This window comes from Sardina pilchardus, chromosome 11, assembly GCF_963854185.1.
Source record: "Sardina pilchardus chromosome 11, fSarPil1.1, whole genome shotgun sequence".
Classification (NCBI taxonomy): Eukaryota; Metazoa; Chordata; class Actinopteri; order Clupeiformes; family Clupeidae; genus Sardina; species Sardina pilchardus.
The window spans coordinates 14,014,908-14,021,598 of record NC_085004.1 but is presented as its reverse complement, the minus strand read 5'-3'; the positions used below and the strand labels follow the sequence as shown (position 1 = coordinate 14,021,598).

General features: G+C 51.0%; 1 protein-coding gene across 1 annotated transcript in view; it reads right to left on the bottom strand.

The window, feature by feature from the left end:
• adamtsl3 (ADAMTS-like 3) overlaps positions 1-6,691 on the bottom strand; it is a 113,051-nt gene that overhangs the window by 104,321 nt on the left and 2,039 nt on the right. The gene's annotated exons all lie outside the window — the stretch shown is intronic.

Here is a 6,691-nt window from a genome sequence, read left to right as displayed (position 1 = left end):
GGGGCAGAGGTGCAATCCTACATCACACAGACGCGACGCTCTCCCTAATCCTGCCCGTCGGCCCGTCAGGGGGGGGGGGGGGGCGGCTGGAGGTGACAACATTGACGCCTCGTTCGACGGGAAAACGCGCCGCCGCTCCACTTCCAGGAGTCGGTGGCGGCGCGCGGCGGCTGCCGTCAGGTTGACCCTGTCGGTCGGGGGGAGAGAGAGAGAGCCGCCGGGACGTCGCGGTGACAGCTAATCCGTTTGTCCTCTGGGCTGCGTGAGGTCGACAGCTTCCGCATATCTCCTCTCCCCTAACCTGAGAGGAGGGGGGGGGGGGGGGCTAGACTCAGAGCCCAGCGGGTAGAGCTGGATTTACAGCCTTAAGTTTAATGGTCCTTTCATCCATAACTCAAAACATCAATACCACCCAAAGTAAAGGAGCAGGAGCAGGAGCAGGAGAGGAGTGAGGAGAAGAGAAGGAGCGAGGGAGAGGAGAGGAGAGGAGGAAAAGGAGGCGAAGGTAGAGAGAGATATATACGTCTCCTTAATATCGTATTATGCTTGGCAGGAGAGGCCTGAATCCTGTCCAGTATTCTGGACGACTGATCGGGAGCAGTGGATGGAGCAGTTATGAAGTACCCTCGTAAAAAAGAGACATGTCCACCATCTGTCCCCGCCGTGTGCATGTGTGGGAATGTGCTCCTACATGTCAGTGTGTATATGACTGGCCCTGTGTGTGTATATGCCAAGCCAGAGTGTGTGCTTGTTTGAGTTCATGTGTGTAAGTGTGTGTTTTTGTAAGATACAGTGCCTGTGTGCATGAGTACATGGGTATGTCTGTATGGGTGTGTGTGTGTGTGTGTGTGTGTGTGTGTACGGGTATGTCTGTCTGTGTACGTGTGTGTGTGTGTGTGTGTGTGTGTGTGTGTACGGGTATGTCTGTCTGTGTACGTGTGTGTGTGTGTGTGTGTGTGTGTGTGTGTGTGTGTGTGTGTGTGTGTACGGGTATGTCTGTCTGTGTACGTGTGTGTGTGTGTGTGTGTGTGTGTGTGTGTGTGTGTGTGTGTGTGTACGGGTATGTCTGTCTGTGTACGTGTGTGTGTGTGTGTGTGTGTGTGTGTGTGTGTGTGTGTGTGTGTGTGTGTGTGTGTGTGTGTGTGGGCAAGAAAGAGAGGCAGAGAGCAAGCAGGGCCAAGAAAGAGAGAGAGGGAGAGAGAGAAAGAGACAGAAAAAGAGAGAGGGAGAGAGTGCAAAAGGGACAGAGAGAGAGAGAGAGAGAGAGAGAAGGATAGAGTGCAAGGGGGATAGAGAGAGGGACCGAGAAAAAGAGAAAGAATAAAAGAAAGAGAGAGAGAGAGTGAAAGAGGGAGAAAGGGAGAGAGAGAGTGCGCTTCCTTCTTGGAAGCACTGCATGGCCAGTAATATTCTCCAGAGGAAGTGAAATCACAGCTCCCCACAGGGAAGTGCTCTCATCTCTCCCTCCTGTGAGAGAAATGGGATGTGTAACAGGGGATGTGAAAATTGCACTGAGCCACTTCTGACTCCGCCTGAAGAAATCTCCCCAGTGCCGCGTGTCGTCCGTGACTCACCATCGATAATAAAGTGGCCAAGACATTAGACTACCCACAGCCAGGGCGGTGAGAGGCCTCGGCCAGAAAATTAATTTCTCCCGCTGGCTCACCTCAGAAGTAAACATTTGCTTATTTGAATAAAAACGCACCCAAAAAAATAAATAAAGCAAATCAAACTAATTAATCATGGCAATGGCCACAGAGCTCGGTGCACAGCACTCTCATAAACCAGAAAGTCTTGTTTTTTCTCTTTTTCTGTTCATACGCTCGTGATAAACAGAGCTTTTAACATCGTGTCCGGGAGGGATGAGCCCATGTGCGCGATTATACAATGTCCATCAAGGTCACGTCCACAAAGCAGCAGACACAGAACAGCAGCAGTGTGGTGGTGGGTGACCGCAGCCCTCCTCCCCGGCCTGGTCTCCCAGCCCACACCCCGACGCCACGGGGCCTCTCCGCAAGACGGAAATCATATCTGATGGCAATCAGAAGGCCCGGCTCCCGCTCCCCCACAAACTGCCAGGTTAGATGGGGTGGGGGTGATGGGGGAGTGGGGTGGGGTGGGGGGGCTCCGGACAGCGCGCTGCCTCCAGGAGGCTGTAAACCGGCTACGAGTTACGACCCCCAACCACAGACTGCAAATCACGACTGCGCCCCGCTGTGCGAACAGTGGCAGGCAGCGCCAGCAGCAGCATCGCACATCCAAACGCATTTGCATGCAGCACGCAGGCCCGCGCTGGAGAGAGAGAGAGAGAGGGAAACATCCTGCACAGAGGCAGCCATCGAATAACCAAATAACAAAAACAGGGATATAAAACTACTGCTGGAGAAGAAAAACACATCTGTAAATCCCCGAGTAAAATAAAGCAAGATGTATAAAACAACACAACAAGCTTCAATCATTTCGTGACCTCGAAAGATTTAAGACTAAGGTATAATTTCTTATCTTTTTTTTTTTTTTTTAAAAGCAAGGAATCCTATATGTTTGACTTGAAAATCCGCCTCTGCTGCGACTACCTACACAGCACCGATGTGCTCGGGTTCCATACGGCGCCTTTAAAAATGCATATCGCTGCTCGCTCTGAGGCCTTTTTGATATGAGGGAAATCAGAGGGAGCAGGGAGAGAGGCCGAGAAATGATTGCGTCCAGCTGATTGGCAGAGCGCACCGTGCCGAAGAGGCAGCTTCTCTGTTTACAGCCGCCGAGAGTGAATGGCCACACTGTAACTGTCTATGAAAGAGCCTTTCACTCAACCTCTGACCAGCTCCTTGGCCTCACCATGGGCCCTGAGCAAGATTGAGGGAGGGAGAGAGAGAGAGAGAGAGAGAGAGAGGGGGGGGAGAGAAAGAGAGAGGGAGAGAGATACACCATATAGTGAGGGAGGGAGAGAGAGAGGGGGGGGGGGAGAAAGAGAGAGGGAGAGAGATACACCATATAGTGAGGAGGAGAGAGAGAGAGAGAGAAAGAAAGAGAGGGAGAGATATCGACCAAATAGTGAGAAAGAGGGAGAGAGAGAGAGAGAGAGCGAAAGATTCCAAGTAATAGAGCGAGGGGATAGAAGGTAAACGTTTGGGAAGCAAAGTAGATAAGTGATCTTTTAACCTCTGGCTGAAGCGGCGAGCTGACTTTGGAGCCGAGCCAGAGCCAGTGAACCTTTAAGGGCACGAGGTGCAGAACTGCACCCTCACCACCATATAAAGCCAAAGCAATACCGACCAAATTAGGTTACGACGCAGTCAACCACGGCTGATATTTTCTCACCAAACAATAACCCCCCCCCACAACAAAAGCTCACTCATCTCCCAGATGCCGTGAGGAACACACTGCCGGCTCCGTGGATAAGGTAGAGATGCCGTGAGATTATCGGCCTATCTCATCCGACCGTCTGGTACGCGGACGAGATCACAACCGCGTCACGAAATCACACTAAGCAAGCAGATGAGTGGCGCAGGCGAGTTTGAGTCTCACTCCCGGTTCACTCCCGGTCACACGGAGTGCAGACGTGAGCAAGGATGTGTGTGTGTGCAGCTCGATGTCATTCTCGTGCTACTAGTGACTAATAGACTCGTGTCAGCTCTGTTTGATTTGAAGCAGGCAAAGCAGGAGTGAGAGCGAGCTTCACAGCCTGGCTTCGAGCATCTTTGAGCAGGCTCCCTCTCTCTCTCTGTGTGTGTGTGTGTGTGTGTGTGTGTGTGTGTGTGTGTGTGTGTGCGCGTGTGCGCGCGTGAGTGTGTGCAGTGCAAGAGCCTAGAGCTTGATGTGAGCCATGTGTGCTTTTCTTAAGACGTACGTACGTCTTTGTTATTTTCTTGGTCTCTCGAGCCTTTGTTTTCTGAAGAAACATATTGATATGTTAGAAATGATTCACGGCTTTATCTGTAAAATTGCGATTGCAAGCAGCTGTGGTGTTGGGTGCTCCAACAGAAGAGAGAGATGCAGAGCATCGGACTTGTCTTTGCCTTCTGCAAATGTTGTGGCTTCAGTTAATCGCTATAGGAAAGTGAGGAAAGAAACTTAATCAAGGCACACGCGAAACTCAAAAAGAGCAGGATCTGAATTGCACAGTAAATGACATTCCACCCCTAATGAACCCACAACTGAATAATAAACACATGCCAAACTGTGGATAAATAATGACAAGGCAAATAACACGAAGCCCTTTCACATGTACAGTCAAAAAAATCATTATTTCAACACATTCTTCTCCTAATTAAATACCCATTTGGTACATTGGTCTAACACTTGCTACAATCATGGCAGTGGCTGAGTTGAGAGTATACTTCAAGAGGACTGAGGAGCTGCTATCACTGACAAAAATCAACGTCTGGGGAAGTCCGCTGAAAGTGAGCCACATTCTGGCTCTCGCTCCCATACGAGTGCATTTCGCATGATGAAATCAAAGCCCTGCCATACAACGGGCCCTCTAACTGTAGAGGGAGTTCCGCAGCATATAGCCACCCTGATATAAACCCGAGATAATGTCCATCTCCGAGGAGTCGAGTTTCGGCCTTTGTGGCGTTTCTGTGGACCACAAATAATCTCAATCAGCGGCGCTCCTTTCAAGTCCAGTGTCGGGGGCTGGGGAGAGGCCGACCAGCGGAGTCTCATGCTGGGGCTGGCACTGTAATCACGCGACGTCTGAGTAAGCACGCCATTAATAGTTTTCATTGGATTCTTCTGGCTCTCACCTACACAGAACACTTGCGCCGCCGCGCATGGCTTTGGTGTTAACCAGCGGTGTTTCGCTACGCTAATAATATAGGCTAATTCTGGTTCACCAGTGCGGCCCCATCCAGGCTGTGTGTGTGGAGCGGCCCGGGCCAGCACACCCATTGCCTCTCCTTCCTGTTCGCCCCTGCCCAGAGGACATGCCTCGAGCAAGGCGCTTCCTCCTGCCCGGTGCTCTATTTTAAGTGACAGCTGTTCAAACACGCCGAGGCTGTGCCACCGTTTCTCCCCCTTGCTCAAACAACAGCCAGGCCCATGCTTTCATCCAGCTCCCAGACACCTCCACGAAGATCTTCACACCATGCCGAACATTACAGCCCTGGTAGGGTGTACACACACACACACACACGCGCGCACACACACACAGACACACACACACACACACTCGGCCTGACCCCAAGGGTTGCTGACATGCAGGCGCGGTGTTTGTGCCAGCGTTGACAAAAGAGAAGGGAGGCTTTCTTGGCCTGCTTAATACGCACTGAGTGACCTGATTCCCTGTGCTACTGAGACAAGGTGTTGATCACTGTGCAGCTCACACAAGAATGCCCCCTAATTACTCGGAAAACTCTTCCACCGAGAGATGGCAACTTTGTGTTTCTTAGCTTCAATTATTATTCAGACCAAAGGGAACCTTGAAGACAGGGAGTTGACTGAAAATCTTTGCACTACGGGGGCGTTTGGAGGGGGGTTGTGCTAAATTACCACAATGCAATACAGGATGGGGCAGACCACAAAAGTCACCATGATCTCCGGGCGCAAAAAAAATCTGTCTGTGATTCTCAAACACTAAGACGGCCCAGAGCATTAACTGCTTGAGGAACCCCTTGAGAAACTGCAAAATAATAAAAGCAAATCAGGCAGAGGGGCTAATCCAACATCTGCTTGTCATAATCCATGCAACAAGCCAAGCGTGACCTGCCACTTCAGACCTTATCTGCCCTGACTCTGTCTCGCAATATGTCCTTATTTTCCATGACACTTCCCTTTGAGTTTGTCCATAAAAGGGTAGAGACAAATCTCCTCCTGGGAGATTTGTGTCCAACAGGTTTAAACATAAAGGTCTTGAGGAGGCTAAAGGAATCCTGGGCGGGAGGGTGTGAATGAGGGCCGCCCCTGTTAGCTCTCCACGGAAATCTCTCAAGCACATGAGCCGGCCTGACAGCCTCTTCGGAGTCGGTTGGGTCACTCGGCAGCGGCGTTCGCTCGCTCGCTATAGCTCAGGAGGTGGATGCGAAGCGGCCATCCCAGCGGACAGCTTGAGACGTGAAGCAATCTAAAGTCTCAAACAAAAAAAGCCTTGAGCAAAAACCATATGCTTCTAGTCCTGGGGGAACCGTCCGTGAAAAAAAAAAAAAAAAGCTACAGCACTCACAAAGGCCATGGCACAAATGTGTGCTTTAACGCTGCTTGAGTGTTTGCGTTTGAAACCAGCACAGAGACTCCTGGCCTGAGGAAACCAAGGAGAGAGCCTCTCTACAGGGGGGATTTGTCTCCACTCCAGAGAAGCCTCCTCCCGCCACAGGTGGGGCCGGTGAAAGAGATTCTGCAGGTGTGGGGGGGTGGAGGAGAGGAGCGGAGCGGAGGGGAGGGGAGAGGGGGCAGCTCGGGGGGAGGAGGGGTTAAAGAGCGGAGCGAGGTGCAAATTGTAAGTCCAGATGAATGGAGAGGGTGGGAAAGTGATATTGGAAACACCTGTCTTGACACTGGTGCTGCTTTTCGTTGTTGAAACTCACAGCCCATTTAACAGCCCTGCGGGCCACTCTCAGATGGACATAAATCAAGACAAAATGTTTAGCGAGGGGAGAGCAAATATTATCTTTACAGATTATTGTGAGAGTTGTGGAGCATACTTGCGAAATCCCTTTTTTAAATCTAGGCCAGGGAGCAAAGTACTATTTCAAAG